Source organism: Epargyreus clarus, unplaced genomic scaffold (assembly GCF_041222505.1).
Source record: "Epargyreus clarus isolate Ecla_fem2 unplaced genomic scaffold, WU_Ecla_fem_2.2 ptg000001l, whole genome shotgun sequence".
In the NCBI taxonomy this organism is placed as follows: Eukaryota; Metazoa; Arthropoda; class Insecta; order Lepidoptera; family Hesperiidae; genus Epargyreus; species Epargyreus clarus.
In genome coordinates this window covers 2,009,196-2,033,873 of record NW_027332209.1, presented here as the reverse complement: position 1 = coordinate 2,033,873, position 24,678 = coordinate 2,009,196, and the positions used below count along the sequence as shown (strand labels likewise).

Genomic DNA, 24,678 nt, shown 5'->3' with positions numbered 1-24,678 from the left:
TACCTACAATGTATTATTTAATTTAATCTTCAGAATCAATTTCCAAAATCCAAATAAATTCGGAACTTGAAACGGCAGCCCTGCTATTATAGCCACGAATTAGGATTCCGGTTGGATCTGAACCGTAAATTTGAGGAGATTATTTAAAGGATTTCGTTTGAATACGGCGGATTCTGCTGTATTTGTCAAACGTATAAATGTAACGAAGCCGAAACAGTATAGCAGTCTGTCCAAGTCTGGCTATGTTTACATTCGCTTAAACAAATATACGCGTGTCCAGTAAATAATCTGGAATTTGGTTACACACTCTATGCTTCTTGGAATCTTGTATCCTGATGTTAGTTACAATAAGGCCTATTAAAATGTATACAATCATAAAAGTTGTCATACACAGGGTAATTTTTAGGTTTCTGTAAAAAAGGGTAAGAAAGAGACACTGTTATTAACCCTGTACAAAGAGGCCTTTCTATATTACTGTGTTGCTGTAAAAACAATAAAGGGGGTCCCCATAAAAGTGTTTTTCAACTTAGACTTCATTTAGGTTTCAGTCCCATGACATTGATTACACGTGTCCATGGGCGATTACAAGAACCACTTACTATCAAGTGGACTCCATTCTATATCTTTTAAATTCTATAATTATATTTTTTCAAAAGTACTCATATATGCTGAGACAAATACGAAGTATACACAACATTCCAACAGTAAAAACGACGTTGTTTCAACATAATTACGTATTGTTTTTTCATAAAATCTAATATACACTGTAATGAAAAAAAGAACTTAGAAAAATACTCGTAAACTCATAATACTTCGTTAACAAAATATGAAATAACATTTTGTGACTCAGTATTTGGGAGTGGAATAAATGAATATTTTTCCGTAGCTTGTCTATGACAGGCTCATAATCTTGAAAACTAATTTCGTAAGCGGCCTTGGAAGCAAGTGATCAGGTTGTAGCGTGTGTACCGGCATGAGTACTTAGTCTAAGAGCTGGCTGCGTGGTTCTCGAGTCTATCTAATCTTTAAATTTTAGTGTGGTAAGGGAGTTCGAACTTAGTCCTCAGTGTAGCAACGTATCTGTTTTAGGAATCTAGTAATATCTGGGTTGATTACAAATGTCCATGGGAGGCAGTGGTCACTTGCCGTCAGGTGGAGTGCAAGCTTATTTACTACTTCAATATTATAAAAAAAACTTACAGAAGCTGTAATAACGCTTTGTGTTATTAGACAATATTGTCAAAAAATATATGTACGTTTAAGTTTAATATTTACATTTATTAATAATAATTTGTCTCTTCTATTAACATTTATTGTGATCATATTTATTAGTAAAAAAATCAGTATACTTGTATATTTTAATTAGTAATAATAAAATAATGACTATATAAAAAAATATATTTTGTACCATATACACATACTTACTTATAAATATCTTGGCCGGATCCTGTACTATAATCACAAACTAATTTAGACAACTTTCTCTGTATTCTTAGTAATAAAAAACTTTATTTTTGCTCTACATAGGGGACTTATGCGTAATAATGTGATTTACGTTAGGAAGCTTTATACTAAAGAAGAAACTTTGTGAAACATCTACAATCTACATTTATCATAACTCAGAACCCATTGTGGTGAGACTCTGGCGGTACCATCGCCACAACTATTTCTACCTAATAACAGTAGTATTAAGCTCTACTATGTTCTTGATTGAAAGGTGTTACATTGAAGATATACTCTTTCAAGGCGTTCCAGCTTAGATATCTGGGGTTCATTACAGATGTCCATGAGTGGCACTAGCCATTTACCGTCAGATGGACTGCATGCTCGTCTGCTATATTATGAAAACCGTAAGTTTCATATTTTAATAGAATTTTATTAGTCTCATGAGACTAATCTTCGAATATTAAGCAATACCTAGAAATAAATACAGCAGCATTCAACTTTGCTACAAATAAAAAAATAACCAAATAGAATTTCCTATCCAAGGTCGCCTAAAAATGAAATACTGCCTCAAAGTACAAAGTTGAAACGCCTCGGATGTGTATATCACTATCGCACGCCTTTCAAATTTTAACACAGCAGCACCTAACACTATATTAGGCAGAAATAGGTGTGGCAGTAGTGCCCTCGGAGAGGAAACACTAAAAGTTATAAGTACCTTTAAAACGGTGTATTTTTTATTTTTATAGCCATTACTTACCTGTTTCCCGCGCAAAACAACGCACACAACATTAATTTCTATAAGGAGCTTAAACAAAGGATTATTTTAATCCGAAGGAAGGAAAATGAAAGAATAAGGAAATTATCTTTGTAGGGCGAGTTATTTTATCTCAGGGCAATGGAGGCGAGTGGAAATAAATTATCATTACTTAAGAAACAGCCTGCAGAGGAATATGTTAAGTGCAACAAAGACACAAATTAAAAGGCTTAAGCTTTATTCGCCTCATATTTATCGCGTTGGCCTTGCGACCGTAACTTCTGTTGTTTGCGTAAGTTGGTTGCTGAGAAAGGTAGTTTAAACTGTGAAACCGTAATAAATCAGTTATGAGTGACTTAAGGTCACTTTTTTATTCGTCGGCATTTTATATAGTAGCAAGTATTGTTTGGTATGTTCTTTTTATGAAAGCAATATAAATATACTTACACCTACACCTATTTCTGCCTAATAACAACAGTGTTAGGCGCTTCTTTGTTCCGTTTTGAAGGGTGTGGTAAGGGAGTCATACTTTTCCGAGGCGTTCCAGCTTAGTACTCAGGAGTAGCGGCGCATCTGTGGCCGACCTCAGGTAAGAATATCTAATCCTATCTGGGATTGATTACAGATGTCCATGGGCGGCAGCAGCCACTTACCATCAGGTGGACTGCATGCTCGTCTGCTACTCCTATATGTGAAGATTGTAACTGGTCTACATACTTAAGCCACAGGTGAATTGATGAACGTTATATGCCACATATCATTAAATGGACTGTATACTCATTTCCTACTTCTATATTATAAAAAAAAACAATAACCCACCATAAATTCGAAATTATGTGCTATTAACCTCTGTAACAACTAGTTGATAGATAATAATAAGCATAAACACAGTATAAGTAATATATTTATGGCATTATTAATTTAAAAGTAATACTATAGCGGAACTCCTATATTATAAAAAACAATAACCCACCATAAATTCGAAATTATGTGCTATTAACCTCTGTAACAACTAGTTGATAGATAATAATAAGCATAAACACAGTATAAGTAATATATTTATGGCATTATTAATTTAAAAGTAATACTATAGCGGAACTCCTATATTATAAAAAACAATAACCCACCATAAATTCGAAATTATGTGCTATTAACCTCTGTAACAACTAGTTGATAGATAATAATAAGCATAAACACAGTATAAGTAATATATTTATGGCATTATTAATTTAAAAGTAATACTATAGCGGAACTCCTATATTATAAAAAACAATAACCCACCATAAATTCGAAATTATGTGCTATTAACCTCTGTAACAACTAGTTGATAATAATTTGCATAAACACAGTATAAGTAATATTTTACAGCATTACTTAATTTAAAAGTAACACTCTAAAGCGGAATATGTCTGCGAAACAAAGGAAAAGATTAAAAAGCTTTTAGTTGATTTTACTTCATATTATTACGGCATTGTGTGATATAAATAAAATAAAATGTAATTCATAAAATGGATATGATGGATGTTCGTATATTTTCGCCCCCAGTGGTGTAAATCAGCTGTGTTCGAATAGTGCGGTAAAGTTACACGAAGCGTTCTAATTTAGTATCAGGATCCGCTACCTCGTTCAAAAGATCCAAATTCAGTAAATAGAAGGAAGAAGACGTCTAACTCTTAAGGTTAATTTGTTGTAATAACTACGAAATATAATACTACTATACGGTTCTCATGCTGATACAGACTTGGGCTATAAAATAGGCTAAGGCGCAAATGTAATCGTGGTCAAATATTTGATCGTAGGTATAGAATTCATAGTAGTGTCTATCAATATTGACGTAGTCCCAATCTTAATTAAATACTTATGTAGCTGCTGTAGATACAATATAATTGTAGTCATAAGTATAGTGTTCGTTGTTGTGACTACAAAAATAGTTATAGTCGGAGTCGAAGATTTTACATATGTACAACCTTAGAAATGTCGCAATTGTAACCAAAGTAGCAAGAGGAGCAAAGACTAATATTTAGCCATAGAAGCTACTTAATTGTATTTGTAGAGTAGTTCTAACCGCAGACGTAGAGGTAGTAGTAGACATAATGTAGATGTCTGAAGGTGGTAGAACCCTTTGTGGTTCGACTCCGGCTGCACCACGGCCACACTTATTTCTGCCTTGTAACAGCAGCGTTAAGCGCTGCTTTGTTCTGGTTTGAAGGGTGTGGTAAGGGAGACAGACTTTTCCGAGGCGTTCCAGCTTAGTCCTCAGGGGTAGCGGCGCATCTGTGGCCGACCTCACGTAGGAATATCTAATCTGAAATCAAACAGATGTCCATGGGAGGCAGTAGCCACTTACCATCAGGTGGACTGCATGCACGTCTGCTACTTCTATATTATAAAAAAAGTCGCAGACACAATGTAGTCGTAGTCATTAGTGGTCTTAGGGTAGTGATCACTTAAGAGGGTTTGTAAACCCAAAAATTATACAGAGAAAATGATGTAATAATAAATATCACATTATTTAGACATCCTTTTATACATTGTCGGTAATATTCGATATATTGCCAATAATTCGATCTTTAATTGGACGAAGTTTCTTCGAAACCTGACGTTGATAGGAAAAGTCTTGATGGATTGCGAAACACAAACAATGTAATTAGCGTCGTTGTATAAATTACTTCGTAAAGTTTTAATGTAATTATCTTCTTTATATATAAAGTCATTATAATCGAAATTTACAAGCATGGCTGACTTAGAAAGGTGGTTAAACTTTTTGCGGTTCGACTGTAATTACGCCACTACCCACATTTTAACACTAGCCTTCCGCTTTGAATGGTACGAGTATGGTAAGGTTAAGATCCTATACGAATATCATAAGATATTTCATGTTAGTCTTAAGTAGTTGTTAAACCAACAAAGAGTAATGAATTACGAGTAAAAATATGCGAAATTTTGAATCAAATGAGTGACTAGATTATTATATTACAGCATATTTAGGCTAGGTAAGGACAAAAGATAAAAATGAAAAATATAAATTAAAAATGTACATTGTACAACTTAACCATTTATTATATAATAGATATGGTTTAATTATTTGTTTTAATTGAAATTAAATTTGTAATATATGCAATGGTATTTAAATGTGCGTCAAAAATTTACATTTTAATGTTACCCATTTTTTTACTTCCTGAAAGTAGGTATGGTAGAAAATACCTCCAATACCAACTACATAAAGTTGTCAGGATAGATATTTTGTATCCAATATTAATGCAAAACTGTTTATCTTATTGCTAACTCGTTGATTGTGAATCAATATCTACCCATATTCAAATTCCACCCTAAACAAAATAGACATAAATTAATCCAGTTTATTGGCCCAATTTGAAATAATTATGAGGGTAGTTTCATTGTTTTAGCTGAAACAAATGTTATCGACATCTGGCGTGAAATGAAATGAATTTGTTGAATACCCGGACCCTTTGTTGAAATTGACAAAATAGATATTGTTTATATTGTCGTTTGGGTTTCATTATTTATTTCGAATTTGTATAGAATTGGTTGTACATTATTAGTTATAGTTATATACATTTTAAATTTTAATTTAAGGTATTACATAGCTAGTTTAAAAGTTTCTCTAGTGAAAGTAAAGCGGCATAGAAAACTCGTGTTTGGAGTTTATTTCGACCCTTCTTTTCCATAAAGAAGAGAAAATCAGAAGCAATTGTTGGTTATTATTCACTCTGAAAGAACAATAACGGATTTATTACGAATTTATATTAAAAAATAAGTAAAGAAACAAGGGTTTAGTAACTATATTTTGTTTTTCGTATTCTTATTATAAAACTCTTTTTTATCATTATATTATATGAACTAAGACAACAAGCTCAACAAAACCTTATAAAAATGTGCAAAAAATAATTTGTCCATAATTTCATAGATTTTTCTAATAAAAATATTGTTCCATTATTAAAATGATTCTTTGTCATTAAAAACGAGCTGCATCCTCATTTCTGACCGAGCAAGTCTTTGACGTAATAAGCGCTCGGAACTTCACAGTGAAGAACTCTTAAAAATTCTCCATTAATGGGGACCTACTTCGGATGCCGAGGCATAAGAAATTAGCTCGTTAACTGTGTAACAAAAGAATATTTTGTTCCTTTTTAGAGTAGCGACAGACAGAAATTTAGATTAAATTATATTATACAATATAATTTAATATATTTTGTACGAAGCTTAAGTTACTGTTCTGTTGTATCGTCGACGGGTAGCGAAAAGCGAGTAACTTACAAGTAGACGGAAATGAAAAATTATTGCAATTTTTTTGTGACCTACTGCCAAATAGGATTTTCTTCTTACTATGAGGGCATATCCTTGACTATTCTGTGCCATGCAGTCCTAATAGTTTTATATTTTACTCCACTTGATAATAAGTGAGTACAGGAATATATTACTGCAATGCTTATTGTGTCCTACTGCTGAGTATCATACTCTTGATTATTTTTTACAACGAGGATATATTTGACTATTTTCTATCACGCTATCCCAATAGTTTTATATTTTCGTTTGACTCCGACGGCACCACCGCCACAACTATTTGTGCCTCATAACAGCAGTGCTAAGCGCTGCCATGTACTTGTGTGAAGGGTGTGGTAAGGGAGACATACTTTTTTGAGGCGTTCCAGCTTAGCTGGCCTCAGGTAGGAATATACAATAATCGTATCTGGGGTAGATTACAGATGTGCACGGGTGGCAGAAGCCACTTACCATCAGAAGGACTGCATGCTCGTCTGCTGCTCTATATTATAAAAAATATTCCAATACATTCGAAGTGGTGCTACAGCTACCGTAAAAACGCACATGCGCAATGCGCATTGCTACTCCTAGAAATGAATTGAAATATCTCGCGTATTGGTGCTGCTACAGTTACTACGTTACTACGTTAGCTACGGAGACTTTAAACTACAACAAAAAATAAATATAAATTAAATCTTAATTTAACAGAGCGGTACAAACACCCAAAATTCCGAGTTTGAACTTCAGGAAAAAATGTTTACATCAAGTTTTGATCTAGTCTCATTTTTTACACAAAAGTAAAAGCTGAAAACAATTCCATAACGTCAACAACCATAATTGAGTTGTAACACAAAGCCTCGGTACAAAAACTAAAATAATACTCGAGGGTAAGCACTCATTATATTCCTAAAGCTAATTTATTCACATTTTATACTTTTTATAAACACACGTAGATCTCATTAAAACACTGCCAAACTGCAAATTAGGCTCGCAACGTGAGAATATGTAGAGCGTGAAACGAAATGTTTTATATGTATTTTTTAAGTTACCACACTTTGGCATCGGGGCGCCGAACTGGTGCCAACGCCATCACGATGTAATTTTTATAGATATATGACGGCAGTAACTTTGTCTATATTATTTTAATTAAGTGCTATTTGAAGATATACTTATTTTCAGGCATTACTTTGCGGTAATGTGGAATATATTATTATGAGTAAATTATGATTAAAACTACTTCGCAACAATTCACTAACAATGTATGATGGTATATATTTTAAACCATGCAGTATGTAAACCCCCTTCTTTCCAAAGGATGCGTGCAGAAGCAATAAATAAAAAAATACACTACCATACATACACGTACTTCGCTCCAAAACGACGCATCTTCAGGGCAAGTTGATTCTACGACGGTTAATCGTTAAGTGACGCTGTCATCCTAATACAGGTCTTTTATAATGTTATCTAACCTTCCACAACTCGATATAAAATGTAAACGACCGATTATAGTTGTACGATAAGGTTATACGAGTATCCATCAATTCAAATTCTCAATTAATTTTTAAAGGTGAAAAGTGAAGTCTACCTAACGGCACCTGGCCAGCAAATCAAAAAATTATTCTGCGAATAGACTCTAGCTCAGCAATGGAAGATAATCAATTTGATGATACATTTTCAAATATCTATTACAGCAATTGAAACCATCGCAGTTGGGAAACCGCACAGAAATTACAATTTTGATGCATTAAGCTAATTGCGATTAATTTGCTTTGAGGGTTATTTAGATATTTAGTGTACGCGCTACTACAGATTACACGCTGCTAGTTTTACACGTTTTGAGTGCGGTCTATTAGCATTCTAAAATGACTAGATGATGATGATGAATGGATCAGTATATTACAACCTCACTACGAAAGTACTGTAATAAAACTAAATTGGCAATACAGCAAAATGAAAGTCTGAAAGTAAGCGATGATGAACACTTATTTATTTATTTTAAGGTTCACCAACACAAGATACACCATCGGTCCTTAATTTCTAACATATAATTTGTTGTTCAATCGTGTTCTTGCAATTACAGGTGAACACAGCTTGCATATTTTTTTTCACAAAAATTCGTTATAATTATTACATAGGCACATTATTATTATTATTTTAAAAAAAGCTAATTATTAATATTATGATTAAAATCTTATTACATTATAATAAGAAAGTCCTAAAATTATTAATTAAATATATTAATTTGGTCAAAATGACAATATATTATTACTTTTGTTGTTAAATATAATTGACCTTATGTAGAATAGATTTCTTACCGCGATGTTTACTGATAATTATATTATTACTCCATAGAACTAAATTAGAAAACCTGTTAGACTTTTAAACCATCATACAAAACAGTTTTCACTACCTTTATAAGGTGGAAATAAGTGTAAGAGTTGATGCAATTAATTTACAATTTTACAGTGTAAGTAATCGATTATACGAATTGAGTGAAATATTATTTAAGTTATTGTTGTTGATTTGAGTAAGGTATTCTTTGTAATAGACAATCAAACAATGGCACGAAAAGGAAGTGATAATAAAAAACTGATAAATAGGTAGGTAATTAAAATGAAATTATTATAATAAAATACAATCAAGGTTTATTACTGTTTCGTTGTACAAAATGTACAATTGCTGCTAATGTTATCATATTCTTAATAAAATAATAAATATGAATCAAACAAATTAAAGTTCAATACATCAACATATTGTACATAATTTTGTATCTAAATGTACCACTGCCACATTTCCCAAGCACTTTGTAAGCTCAATTTTCAGGTGCACCGTGGACCTGAATTTTGATCGCAGAAATAAAACAAATAGCTCAAAACGTACCGTTCCCGCCGTTGCCTTTAACGTTTAACGCATTGAGCGTTTCGGCTCACAGAACACAACTCGCTCAGTTACTACATTTTGCGCTTTGGCCATTACACACTGAGCGTTTACATAGTTTTTGATATTAACGGTAGCTGCTTTTAATGCAGCAGTTTTTCAGTTATTTCTTTAGTAATAATCGCTTGCGCCACTAGATTTTTATTGCGTGAAATTTAGCAACTATTGCATACTGCTCTTCTGTTTTATATCGCTGATATAAGTATGACAAAGATGTAACAAATATATCGTACAGTTGGGATATAAAATTTTAACCACGATTATAAATAATTGACTCCTTTTACATGTCGTTTTTTAATAGCTCAAAATGAACGTACCGTTCCGTCATTGCCTTTCACGTTTAATGCATTGAACGTTTCGGTTCACAGAACACAACTCGCTCAGTTACTACATTTTGCGCTTTGGCCGTTACACACTGAGCGTTTACATAGTTTTTGATATTAACGGTACTTGCTTTTAATGCAGCACTGAAGTGCTAAAGCATAGTTTTTCAGCCCCTTTTTTGATAATAACCGTTTTTGCCACTGGATTTTTATGGAGCTGTTGTTATAATTAAGAAAGAGCTGTGACGATTATGTCGTTTTAGTTCAACTATGAAGAATAAAAATCCACAATAATTACACACTTAATTCATTTTACGTATTTTAAATAGTTGAAAATGTACCATACCCTCCGTTGCCGTTAACGCTTAACGCATTGTGCGTTTCGGCTCTAAGAACACCACTCGGTCAGTTACTACATTTTGCGCTTTGGCCGTTACACACTGAGCGTTTGCATAGTTTTTTACTATTAACGATAATTGCTGTAAGCTTTAATTTTATATACTCTACTCCAGTTTTAATTAACAACTGCTTTTGCCACTGGTGGTCACTGGAAGTGTTGCAGGAATTTTTAAATTTAATTTGAGTTACTAACTAGTGTTGGTTAGTCAATCAAACATCAGATTAATAAGGACTAACTTTTAAAAGCGGTTTAATCTGATATTTCCTCCGTTCATAAAAAAAACTGTTCTTTGTTTTATTATAATTTTATCATAACGTAACGTTATTTTAAATGTCTGCATAGTTAAGTAACTATGGTACCTGTTTATCTATTTACTTTATTGAATATTTTTCAAAATGAGCTTATATTCTGTGTCACAATTACACAATAATTTATATTAAATCGTAACTCGCGTGTAGCATGTGTAATTAATTCCCAAGAGGATATTAATTACAGGAAAACAAATAATTCTTTCGCTGCTCCCTAAGGATAGGGTAGTATATCACATAAGGCTATATTTTGAAAATATAGTGTATTTTTTACTCAATTGATTTAAAAATATTTTAACTTTAATTTTAATAATGATAAATTAATGAGACTTTCCATCTTAGTTCTTTATGGAACAAAGATACTGTAGCCGATATTTTGCCAGATCGTATCATAATTAGGATCACTTACAAGTATCCACTGGCAGTTGTAAAAAACTATATGAGCGTTTTCGTTAAAAAAAACGTTGCGTTTAAAACGCTCAGTGTGGACAAGCAATATTTGGCACCGGGCGGCATCCGCTCTGCCAGCCCCATGTCCGTGCGGACACAGATGCCCTCTAGTGTAGGTTTTATGGCAATCATACATACGTAACATCATACGGTCCCTAAAAGGTTACAACATAAAATTGAAGACGGTTAGGTACGTTCGTTGAGTAGGCTTATTCTGTATGTTTATCGAAATGTATGTAATAAATTAGTAGCGTTTTATTTCAGTTAATAAAATCCGCCATTTTCGACGAGCGGTTCCTGAAATATTATAATGTGTAAGTAAATAATAGCAACTACGTTTTTTTTTTTCACTTTTTCCTCAGCATTATAAAGCACTGTTGTGTTCTGGTTTGTAGGGCGAAAAGACACAATTTCACGAGGCATTCCAACTTAGTTTAATTACGCTAAGCATTTTTGGCTAACATTACGTATGACTCCAAACACATGTGCTATTTTTATTTAATAAAAAATTTCATTATAATTGTATACATATGTGCCATTCAGGCGCATACTTGAGATTCGAAAATCAATTTTTTATAGCACGCTCCCAGGCCTAACCTCTCATATGCAGAATCCCATAAGAATTGTAGCTAAAATACGCATAAATTTTCCCTCACGCCTCGATTGAATTCCTGTTTCCGATGATTTACTGCTTGTTACGACACGGACTAAGGCGCAGTTTCTTCGCTACCATGATGGATGTGGGGGAAATTTGTTCACGTCAAATTTTTTCCCACTCCTGAGCCTAGCGTTAAGTGTTACGTGTTCGTGTGGGATTATTGAAATGAGTACGATGACAGATTTTGAAATCCTTTTCTATAATGTAGGTAATTTCTATAAGGTCTACTGATTCCAAAAATCATATTTTGTCGGCAATTAATTACGTTTTGAGGCAAACAAAAGCCTTTTTTTAAACTATTTTTAAATTAAGCGTTAAAACGATCGTAGCTGTCATGACGTCCGCAGAGACGTCACTCATCAAAATTGCATAAAATTTTCAAGGGATAAAGTGATGCGTGTAAGATTTGACATCAGACAGCATGGCCGACTGTTGTATCCAATGATTACTCTTATTTTATTTCAATTATATTTAATACTAGCTGACCCGGCAAACGTTGTGTTGCCATATAAATAAAAAAATGTTAAGGGTGAACAACCCTTATCACTTAGGGGTATGAAAAATAGATAGTAGCCGATTTAGTTAGGTCTGGGACCTACTGAATATGAATATGAAATTTAGTAAAAATCGGTAAAGCCGTTTCGGAGGAGTACGGTAACTAACATTGTAACACGAGAATTTTATATATAAGATAATCCTCAAGGTATTTTTAAAACTAGGTTGGATTTTTGAATCCTTTCAATGCATTATTTTTTTTAATTATTTTATTCTTTAATACTATAGAATAATACTGTAGTTAACGTTTTAGAGATAATCTAATTTTGATGCTAATGATATTTAGTTGTAGGTATTTTTGAAATCTTGATCTCTTCATCTACTGGAGCTGACTGTACATAATTATGATTAGAAGGAATGCGATGACCCTATATTTTTTTAAATACTTAAACACCATGATTTATATTGATATCTTTTTAATGACACTACAAAGCATCTCCTATACAAAGCCGCTGTCAACTAATAATTTTTGATGGATTTTAAAGCATAATCACATAGACGCAGCACTGTCAACTTGGCACTGAAGGCGGTCAGGCTTGCCAGAAGAGGCTTTGAACACAACGCTATATGATTTACGATTGGGGAATTTAAAATAATCCCCATTTTCATTTCTGAGTTATAGACGTGGGTTATTAGCTTTGCGACCTCTATAAAGTTGAAATTCATAAGAAAAATAACAAGTCTTTACACTCATATTGGAAATCATTCTGTCGAAGGTCAAGAATACACATGAATCAAGACTCAGAGCAGAGATTTAAAATTAATATTTAGATATCTGACTGACCGCAGATCAAAATAGGGACGTGGATATCAATCGGTCTCACAACCACTTCACGGTGAGGATTTTGAAGATTTAAACAATTATCCAATAATAAGAGTTTTGACTGACACTTTAATGTGTCCTCCGAAACATCGAAATAAAATTATATCTATAATACAATTGATTTTGAGTGACATCATAAAAACTGCATTTCCATTTTGAAAATTAAATTAAATTAAGATTTTGATAACATTATTTTTAATCGAGTGGACTGTATGCTCGTCTGCTACTCCCTTATTATAAAAAAATAAATCCACCGAAGCATCGAAATAATATTGTCCCTAATACAATGAGTTTTGTTTGAATGACATCATAAAATCTGCCGTGGTTAAGATTCAAACCTGGATTTTCGTTAAATTACGATAATATAGGATTTTTATTAGCATTATTTAAGAAAATTCAACCATAATTCCATTACACGTTATTATTTCCTGATCACATATAACTTTTGACACAAATTCATTCTATTGATCTATTTCGAAAAGCTCAGCTGGAAATAAACCAAGTATAAATTCAACGATCAAAGCTGATCGCTCCAGCCACCTTGGGGTCTGATTGAATTTCTCCCAGATGATTTACTGGTTATAAATAAAGGATACGGTTCCTGGAAGTGGTTGCGAATAAAGAAACTGATGAATACGAACGGGTATTGGAGAAAGTTCTTTGCGTTTTAAGTTTTGGTATAAAAGTATGAAAACGTAACTTTTGCTTTTAATTTATTTACTACTATTTACTACTTTAAGCGGACCATATCATTTTTATGACATTATGGTAGCAAACGGGAATGCACCTAAAAGTAAAAGCAAGTAGTATAATAAAAAAATAATAAACGCTTTCTACACTCACAGCCCCACACTAGGATTCCCTGTGTCGTGGGTGCCATGAACACACACAAAGACAAATACACAAACACCCAGACCCAGAAACAGAAATCTAAATTCATCATTCAGATATCTGTCTGGCCGGGGATCGAACCCGGGACCCTTTGCGCGTCAGACCGGCATGGTGACCGCTCCGCCACGCGGGTCGTCAAAATGTAATACTGATGGACATCTGTAATCAACCCTAATATAAATGCAATTAAAATCCTACTGTGGTAGACCATAGATACAGAGTTAACTCTAAGTTGTAATGCTTTGTGTAAGAATATCTATTGATCGCACAAGTTTCAAGCCACAAAGCAAACCAAACTGCGCTTAACACTCTGCTGTTATGAGACAAAAACGGATGGCGCCTTCCAAAGTTGAAATACAAAGCATACTACTACTTTAAGAATGTATTACTATATTCATTCGGATAAACGTATAACGTACATGTAACTTTGAAAAATCACAAATTTAACCCCTGGACCCAACGTACGAGAACTCAAAACTCATACCAATAGCCTATCAGCAAGAGGCTTATAAAACAAAATTAAAAGGATTTTAAAGCACACAACCAAATATATTATATTTAATTTTACTACTACTACCGAATATACTTATTTTATATTCAATAGTATCAGTCATAAACGACTGAAACTAAACACGGTAGAAAAATGTCTGGGTACGAACAAACTTGAGCCGCGCCCCTCGGGAGCAGTAAGTTTACGATCGTGGTGAGGCACACGACCGAATAGTTTTAGGTACGTACATATATAATGAGTATATGAGATACCAGCTGTATATGAACTGTTTGCAACATTGTAGCTTTTGCAGTGTTAAAATGTTGGCTAAGTGCGAGTAGAAAAGCAAACGATGGAATCCAAATTTTTAACCACCAAGTAATCATATATTTTTCATTTTTAATATTATATTAAAATTATGCTACGATCTGCTATGACATCTATAATAAAATGCTAGTAAACATTTGGATTGTATACCTATTACAGTTCAAAGTTCAAGGTACAGCGAAATAGTCCAAAAAATGGCGTATGACGCCCTCCATTTGTTTTCAATTTTTTTTATTTTAGTGTTTGTTGTTATAGTGGTCATCATTACACATATTCTGGGGAAAAAAAAAGTGTATAATATCTATTTCGGTTAAGGAGATAGAGCCCTGTGACAGACGGATAGACCGCGGACGATTCCATCCTTACCCAAAAAAATGATGTAGCAAACACACGAGCGACTTTCAAACAAAATCGAAATTTACAAACGAAAAAAAAAAATTGCCGCCTTCTGTCGCGTAAAAATTAAAAGCACGCAAAAATGCCTAGTTTTGGCTTCTATAGACATATCATCAATCGGCTAGGATTGGTTTGACGTAGTGGAGTCGACATACGGGATATCGTCGATTCCCAATGATTTATTCGACTCGCACGTCAAAAACAGATTGTAAATGGGAACATCGTGGTTAAGTCTCGTGCCGTTCTATAACGAGTTTCCTAAGTTCCACCTTTGTATTTTGAGTCCTTGATGGTTGAAGGTTTAAGCTGCATCTCGTTACACTAAACATTATCCACAGTACAAACTTCAGTGCACTACACACGCTTTGCGGCTCCCACAGTGCCTACAAAGGCTTAGAATAGTTTAATTCCAGTGTCTTAGTTAATTTCCAGAACCACTACGTAAACCTTGTATCACAAATACGAGTACAATGGGTTGTTAAATGCAACTATTTATATATATAAATTCTTGCTTTTTGTGCATGAAATATTTTTTTATTATTTTGATTTCTGTAGAGTTTTGACTCAACATTCATTTATTCCGAAATTGGATGAAGGGATAATTTTAAATTGCCTTTCTTAATATCCTAAAAAAATTGAAATATCAAGGCGTGTATATACGTCTTGATATTGATATATCTAGATATGAGTACTTGATAGATAATATATGGCTTGATAGAAGTTTCTCTCCCTTACCACATCCCTGCCGCTATATGAAAGTTGCATCTAAGGGAGCTAATACACGAGCAATAGACCATATTGATAACCGTCGCTGATGATCGCCAACTGTTGCGTCCTGTCGCCAGCGACCGTCAATGAGTGCTGCCGACATTTGTTGTCTACCTAGGCGACGATCAACCATGGTCATCAACTGCCACTACCGACCACCAAGTCCGCTAGCGACCATCAGCTACGCAAACTGTTCCTCGTGTGTTATCTTCCTTTGTCTTTAAGGGTAGGGGCTCCAGGTCTATTTATGGTAGATTGCAGATAAATTGTATTCTCGTTTGCGACTTCATTTTCATTAAAAATAATAGATAATAAAAAATATCTCACTGAAAAATTGTATTAAATATTGGGAAAAGAAAAGCAAGGTATAAAAATGTCAAAGGGTTCCATGTCTTACAAAACTACTGCGAACTATGTATTTTACCAAGAAAATTGGTAAAATATGCTAAATCTATTCCCACTTAGAGGCCTTTGGCGGCGTCCAAAAATTTCATTAAAAGCGTATCACGACATTTTATTATGTTTGTATTTCGTATAATTTTCCATTCAAGCAACACTGTTCATAGCTACGCAAAAGGAAGCTTAAGTGAAAGAGAGTAAGAATGTTTTTTGAAGTTCGGTTTTGAGGGCATTATGTCCGAATTTCGACTCATTAAAGGAATTTCGATGCTCGGAACGTATAATGGAAAACACTAACTCGAAGCGAAACTTCGAAGATAATGCCTTCACAATAATAAAACCCTCAAAGTGTAAACAGTTTGAACGCCCGCTAATTGTTGTTTGAGACTCGAAAATCCATCTATGAAACTCGGTATTTCGGTACTCGTGAACGGGGGTTTTATTTTATTTGAAGGAACTTTCACCCGTGCCTTCTTTACTACTGCCCTGTTTTAATGTTTATTCCCTTTATGTATATATGTACGGTAGAATTTATTAAAAAAAACTTAGTCATATTTTCATAGGCAACCGGTATCTCTATATAAAAAAATGAAGAACTTAGAACTCGAAATAGTTTTTGCTGCAGCACCACAGCCAATCTTATGTTCACTTTATCATAACAATTGTATTCTTGTTTGAGGGGATAGATAAGACATACACATTTAGTGGATTGTAAGTTAGTCTACAAAAGTACTAATCCTTTACCATCAAATGTAAATTGTTTTCTTCTTAAGCATCATAAATAAATCTATTTATCAAAAATCTTAGGCTACAATTTAAGCTTAAATATCGCGGCGCAACATACTAATGCTGTAGCAATAACTGCTTATTAGCGTAAAATAATTTTTCAAACTTTAAATTACTTAAACTGCGCCTTACTAAGCAAATTACCGTAGTTCTAGAAAAACGCAAGCAAAATATAGGGTCCCTTATCAAAGAAAATAGCCGTTTGGTAGCGACACGAACTAAACGACGTTAAAATATGAAATAAAAAGTATGAAAAAAGAAAAACTTCAACTAAAGCTTTTGTAGGAACGCCTTCGACACGAAAAAAGTGGCACTTCGGTGTTTTTTTAATTATACCAAGCACATTTTAACCGAGAATGGACTGGAAGTTTCGAAAGTTTCACAAAGGGTGCTTATTGACTAGGCTTTTATTCTAAACTTTACATCTAAGCTTTTCGCGCCCGGCTTGCTAAAGTTAGACGCTCTTTAACTGAACAACTTTGTATGAATGAAAAATATCTGTGCTATATCTTTTTTAATGAGTTTTGCTAGTAAATATACAATAAACTTATAAATCTACCCTTTTTATTTTAAGCTCAAACAAAGACTACTTTAAAAAAATTATCTTTTGGTGAATTTGAATAATGCTTTATGCATCGTAATTCTATAATTTATGAGATCATAAATAAATAGGGGTTAATATTCTAATGGTAAACAATAAGACAAGTTACTTCACATATAAAATGTCTATGCATTCGTCTAAATTGTGGAAGTCTCAATTAACCATTCAAAACGTGCATATCGCATTTTTAAATAACACAAGATTTTCTTAGCAATATCAAAAATCAAAATACAAAACAAAATATACAATAAAAATAGAAGTGACCTAATTTTTACTACGCTTTCATTAGCTTGGGTTGTATGTGTGTGGAAAAAGTGTGGGGCGCTTTTCGAACCTGGTAAATGGAGCACCCACGCTTTTTTCACAATTATACTATTTACTGTTCCTTAATTTATTCTTAGATTGAAAATTATTTGAAAATTATTACTTTTTAGTTGATTTTAGTTTTTTGAACTATATTTATTTTTGTATCTGCTAGTATAGTTGGTGTTATACTCATATGCACTTATAGTCGTAAAAGTGCCCATTTAAAGTTTAGACTGAAAACAGGAAACAATAAACATTCACAGCCTAATATTGAGTGTCTCATATTGACTGTAAGCCAAGTTCAATGTTCGTGGTGTGCTCGACACCGTATCGTGGTAGTAATTTCCTGCCACTACTTAAATGGCTCGTATTTGCAAGATTGTTTCAACTTTACTTAGTTGTGGTTGTGACATGCCTGTATATGTAAAATTACATGTATGTATATACTTAAATATAGATAAGATTAAGCAATAGTGCTCCAAGTGGTACAACTGTCACAACATTTTTAAGCTAATAATAGTAGTATTATGTATTGCTGGGTTTTGGTATAAATATTGTGCTTAAGAAGGTACTGGACAGATTACATGTTATGAGTAAAATATGGTATGATCCCCTTGGTGATATGGTTGCAACTACACTAAGAGTAAAAAAGACTAACCACGCCGCTATCAACTTAAGAGCCCTCAGAAATTCCATCGTTAGTCCTTCAACTCTAAACAGCTCTCGACTGAAATTATGTCATCATCACATAAGCCCCAATCGCTCATTTCATGTCTTACCCACTTTTTCTCGCCACTCCAGCGCTGTTCAAACTGTACGATCTTAGCAAGAATCTATTGGCCGATCGCCAAGTACCAAGTGTTACGTGCCACTGAATATAGACTTGGCGATGCCCTGACGTACCAGGTCTTTAAGTAGTTAAGACGGGAAATTTTGGTGTGTGGAGCGTACTCTAAAAAGAGAAAGTTGTTGAGAAAATGAAAAACTCTAGAGTTTTTAATGGAAAATGTACTAAGGCTTATGTCATGGCCGTTAATGAAAGTGACTAACAGAAAACTACAGCGTAAAATACTCAAAAAGCATGCGGAAGTTACCTAAATGAGTACTATGAAAGGATTTTTGAAAAATTGTCTCCTGAAACGCTAGAGGACTTTATGTGAATAATATAAAAGTATCAAATACACATGCAGTCCACCAGATGATAAGAGGTAACTTCCATTCATCGACGTCTGTAATAAATCCCAGATAAGATTAGAGTCCTACCTTCGATCGGCCATAGATACGTTGCTAACTCCGTTGCCATGTCAAGAAATGTCTAGTAAAATACATTAACATGAGACATATCAATTTAATCTTCAGATGTTGCAAATATCGAAGAGAGAAATGATGATAGACTACTAATTCGAATAGTTGCTCAAATTATTTCCTTTATTATTTGTGTTGAACTCATGTACGAGTACAGCAATAGTGCTTCATTTTCCTCATATTTACATACAAAGATGAAAGAATATCGAAACAAAAGTATCTGTATAGAAATCAATTGTATTTATATCTTTCACTGGCGCTAGTAACAGATGATTTAATGGTTATTGGTCGACCGTATTGTTGGCAACCTTTACTGCATTTTTCATAATATATTTACACTAGAAATATCCACTACACACTCAATATAAGGGTAATTGCAGATTATGATTATAGATAGATATGCCTTGGGATAAAAACAGAACGTAAGGCTGACTATAATTCTTTACTAGTCGGAGAGGTACAAAAGGATAACGTTTGGGAGCTGGATTCGTGACCACTACTGGTTTGATTTTCGTGTTTCCATGCTCCGAATGGCACGGAACCCGTTGGTTGCGGATCATTGGATAGCCGTATAACTGACACAGTTATACTCGTGGTCGTCCAATTGTGGGGACAAACTCATACCTAGCCAGTCATTAAAAAGGGTTTCACAAATTTTAGTCTCTTTACATAACATCATGTAAGTTTACTTACAATGTTTTCAATTGCTATTAGAACAAGTGATGATTAATTTCTAATTAATATGTATCCAGAGAGAGTGGACGAATTTCAACCAACGCGGTTATCACTGCCTTCATGTTAGGATACTACCGTACAATAACAAAGATAGGTATAGAAGATCCCTCTAAGCCCAGGACTAAAATAGGGTTGCGGTATCCTCTGCCTGTCGTAAGAGGCACTAAAGGGGGGCTTCCGAGGTTGCGGGCAGCAGGAATGAGTGTTCGAACCATCCCCAAGCAAGCAACCCCGAGATGGATCCGGGAAGGTCGCAAACCGTCGTAAATACCAGATGTGCGCGAGGCGTAAATTGCTACCCTTAGGGCATAGCCCAATAGGGGTCGCATCTGTAGGACTTAGGTTGTGTACCGTCGGAGACCCCGAATTTCTCTACCAAGCGCTGAAGACTACTAACCGGGGTAAATATGCCCCATAACCCGAAGTCGCTCCCTACAGAGTCGGGTATGTTTTGAAGGGTTCCCTCGTGAACAAAAAAGTATAGAAAGTACAGAAATCGCGATCTCATTGCGAGTGTAGGTCATAATATAACCATATCGTAAAGACATTGGCCTGTAGAGGCCGAGATGTAAGTGCACTTTGCCGATAGGTCGTTGCAAGCCAACGATTTGTATCGCTACCGTTATTTCGATTCTGTTACGGTGTATAGAATAGAATCTAAAATTTTACTTTCATAGTTATGGGACTTTGTGTTTTAATGGTTATTTTTAGATATTGTGCAGTCAACCTGATGATATTTCTGTAGTTCAAAGATATTACTTACAAAGCCTACATAGAGCTTGTCCACATCCGATCATATACGCCTTGATTTGAACTTAAAAAAGGTCATGTTGTTTTATGGTAAAAAGCTTGGTAGTATAATTTGTCATCACAATAACTGTATGGAGATATATTAGAATCGAGCATCTTTTATTTGTCAAATGTTTACCTCACATATGGCTTTAAAAATATTGTAATATTTATATTAAAAATAAATACATAACTAAAAAACTCAATCCCACTTTCTTTTTAAGTACTCATGGAGACTATTTAGTAAGCAAATACTTTTTAAACATCCCCGTAGGCTTATTGAGAAACTTTATGTACTTAGTTTGAAAATATCTAATTTATCTAAATCAATTTGAACCAACAATTTGACAAGACCGTCCAACACGACCAATATATTAGGTATACGTCGCAACTCGCTTACAAATCACAAACTCGATTTGCGTCGAGCCATCAAATTTATCGAACGCAGCTTAGGTCGGTGAGCCCTTATAAATAAACATGAGTGGACTCGACTTCACGTATTTGGGAGCGATAAAATATGATAAGTAAATTTATTCGCGTAAATTGTCCATCGGCGAAGTCGTCATAAAGAGACGAAAAAGTCGAGTGCGCAGTTTCGGGTTGGATGGGCTCCAAATCTGGAGTCCGAGCTGCTTCAGCAATTGGTTATGCCGCGACTTACTGATATACTTATAATCTATACGATCTCGCTGACATGAAACTTTGGTGTTTTAGTATCGCTGTTATTGTCTTAGCGTTTTCTTTTATTATTTTTATAACGAAAGAAAGTTGTCTAAACTTATAGCCACACACTAGAGGTCATGTTTATTAGTCAAAGATTATGTACACACAGAAAATAAGAGCCAATATTTTTTAATATTAAAATAACGAGCATGCAGTCCATCTTATGTCGTCCGTGGACATCTGTAATTTATACCAGATAAGATTAGTTTCTTACATGAGGTTGAACATAGTTGCCTTGCTACCCCTAAGGACTAAGTTGGAACGTCTTAGACAAGCATGTCTCTTTTACTACGCCCTTAAAATAGTCAAAACATAACAGCGCCTAATACTGCAGGGTGAAGCAGCGATGTCTTAGGCAAACCACAAAGGGTTCTCGTTTGCCTATCTTATATTATTATTATTTTTTATATAATATAGGGGTAGCAGAAGAGCATGCAGTCCACCTGATGGTAAGTGGCTACTGCCGCCCATGGACATCTGTAATCAACACCAGATAGAATTAGATATTCCTACAGATGCGCCGCTACCCCTGAGGACTTTGTGTTTTAATGGTAACGCTAAGCTGGAACGCCTCGGAAAAGTATGTCTCTCTTACCACACCCTTCAAAACGGAACACAGCAGCGCTTAACACTGCTGTTATTACGTAGAAATAGGTGTGGCGGTAGTGCCGCCGGAGTCGAACCACAAAGGGTTCTACCACCTTCAAAATATTTATTATTTCAAAGTATTTATTTATTTATTATATAAAAGTACTGAAATAAATATTTTAATAAAATATAAGCGCACCGTTGATAATTAGTAACTTACAGAAAATTCTTATAACAAAGAGAAGACGTTCATAAATTAAAGATAAAAATAATGATTGTCCTTGGGTGACATCCCTAAGGAAATTAAGCTTAATCGTAATTAAAACAAAAACAGCTTCAAAGTCATTCCTAATTTGTATTCTTGAAACTAATTATCTTTTTTATAAATAACTAGGTCTCTGCTCGCGACATCGCTTGTGTCTAAAATATTTTGAAAAATAACATAGATCCTAGTACACTTAATGTTATTGGAAACATTAATACAACTATAATCGGAACCAGAATAGACCTACAGTACCCACTATCAGTCATAAGAAGGCGGCTAAAAGGCTGCTTCAGAATTGCGGGCAGTAAGGCTGGGACTTCGAACTGAACCCGATGCACTGGGCTAAAAGGAATTCGGTTAGTTCCCTTGGAAATTCTGGTGTTCTACAGTTCAAAGCACCGAGGAAAGCCACCGAGCGGTTTTAGTGCAGGGAGGCTTAGGTAGCAAAATCCTATACATTAGAAATTCGTAACCACTTGCTTAAACGGTGAAGGAAAATATTATTTTAACAGGAGACCCATCTCCTACCGTGGCACAGTAATGGGTATTATTAGTATACTCGTATTAGTAAAATATTCATATTTAATCTTTACATCCTTTAAATACGAATACAATTGCAAAGTATACAAAAATAGACTAAAGAAATGTTAAAGCTACAGCGGAAATGAGAGTTCTTAAAATATTAAAAAAAGGGTTAATAAAACGTCGATTTTGAAACTCACCTAAAACAACTCGATCGCTGATCTGAAACAGAAAGCTAAAGTTAGTGATACGATAGACTGACGGACATTTCCATTTCGTTTGCTCTTTTATTTTTAAAGTTTCGCTTTTCCATTCTACGCTAACTGCTAGCTATGAATGACATTTAGATGGAATACAGGGATACAGTTTAATTATGGTGCTGTCTTTAAATAAAACACTATCACGGAAATAACGGGGTTCGAATCCCAGGGACGCACACCTGATTTTTCACAAATATGAGCATATTATAAATTAATTATAACCTGCTATAACGGTAATTAAAAACATCGTGAGGAAACCTACAAGCAAGGTAAGTGGCTACTGGCGCACATGGTCATCAGTAATCAAGCCAAGATCAATTTAGATTGCTATTTGAAATCGACCAGGATAAGCAGTGATAGCCTAGTGGTTAAGAAACGCGGCCTCTCGATCGAGGGGTCCGAGGTTCAAATCCCAGGCACGCACCTCTGATTTTCTAATTTATGTGCGTATTAGAAATTAATTATCACTTGCTTAAAACGGTGAAGGAAAACATCGTGAGGAAACCTGCATACCTGAGAGATTTATAAAAAAAAAAAAAAAAACTCAAAGGTTTGTGAAGTCTACCAATACGCACTTGGCCAGCGCGGTGGACTATGGCCTAATCCTTCTCATTCTGAGAGGAGACCCGTGCCCAGCAGTGGGACAGTGATGGGTTGATGATGATTTGAAATCGACCACAAATATGTTGCTAACACTGAGGAGTAAGTTGGAAGGCCTCAGATAAGTATGTATCGCCCTCCACAGTATTAAATCCAGAAGACAGCAGAGTCTAACACTGCTATTATTAAGCAGAAATAGGCGATGATGCCGCCGGAGTTGTACCTCAGAGGGTTATACCACATTCTAAGTTCCATTCCTTCAAAATTCTATTTATTTTTCAAGACATTACATTACTAAAGTTCTAACTTTATTACTAGGTAACGTTACTACTACCATTAACTAGCTACGTAATATCTAGGTAGTAGTAAAGTATGTACTTTCGGCAATAACAGTAAATTCTAACCTCTGGCAGTATTTTTCGCAACCAGACGCTTCAGACTTATAACACCCCTTTGAATGGAGGGTTAAAAATATTACGGGAGTGCTCTTAAATTTTTCATTCAGTCCTAATCCGCAATAATATTTTTGAAGTGGAATTCGACCACAACTGGGTATCTAAAAGAGCCGGCGGGATACGCAAACAGTACTGAAAAAATATTATGGAACAAAGATATAGTCTGGTCTAGATGATATCCTTCGTATGTTTATTTATTAGTAAATTAAATTATATTTTCTATTTCCTCATTAATGTAAGTAAACTTTTATTTTTTTGGAAAAATTTGGATCAATCGAATAAAACTTGAAATATCTAGATAAGAAGGTACATACAGGAATAATAGATTGATATACCTATGAGCGTAAAATAACAGTACTGTTTTGCGTAAGTTTAAGGTGTTTTTTTTTTTAATTTACCACAAGATATGACATGTATTTATCTTCTATACGCACTTAAAATAATAATATTTTTATATCAGATTTAATATACACCGAAATCTTAAAAAGGAATGTGTTATTTAATACGTTAAAAACCTTAACCAAATTAAAAACA

At 34.3% G+C, this 24,678-nt stretch overlaps 1 protein-coding gene across 5 annotated transcripts in view; it reads right to left on the bottom strand.

Moving 5' to 3' along the window:
- The window catches only part of Con (leucine rich repeat protein connectin), a 292,778-nt gene that overhangs the window by 14,029 nt on the left and 254,071 nt on the right, over positions 1 to 24,678 (bottom strand). For 4 of the 5 annotated variants that reach the window (XM_073074015.1, XM_073074008.1, XM_073074022.1 and 1 more), the window contains one exon: positions 23,030 to 23,051. The exons of the other annotated variant lie outside the window; for it this stretch is intronic. The gene's annotated coding sequence lies outside the window, so the exon portion shown is untranslated. The remainder of the gene's footprint in view (positions 1 to 23,029; positions 23,052 to 24,678) is intronic. 5 annotated transcript variants of the gene reach the window in all.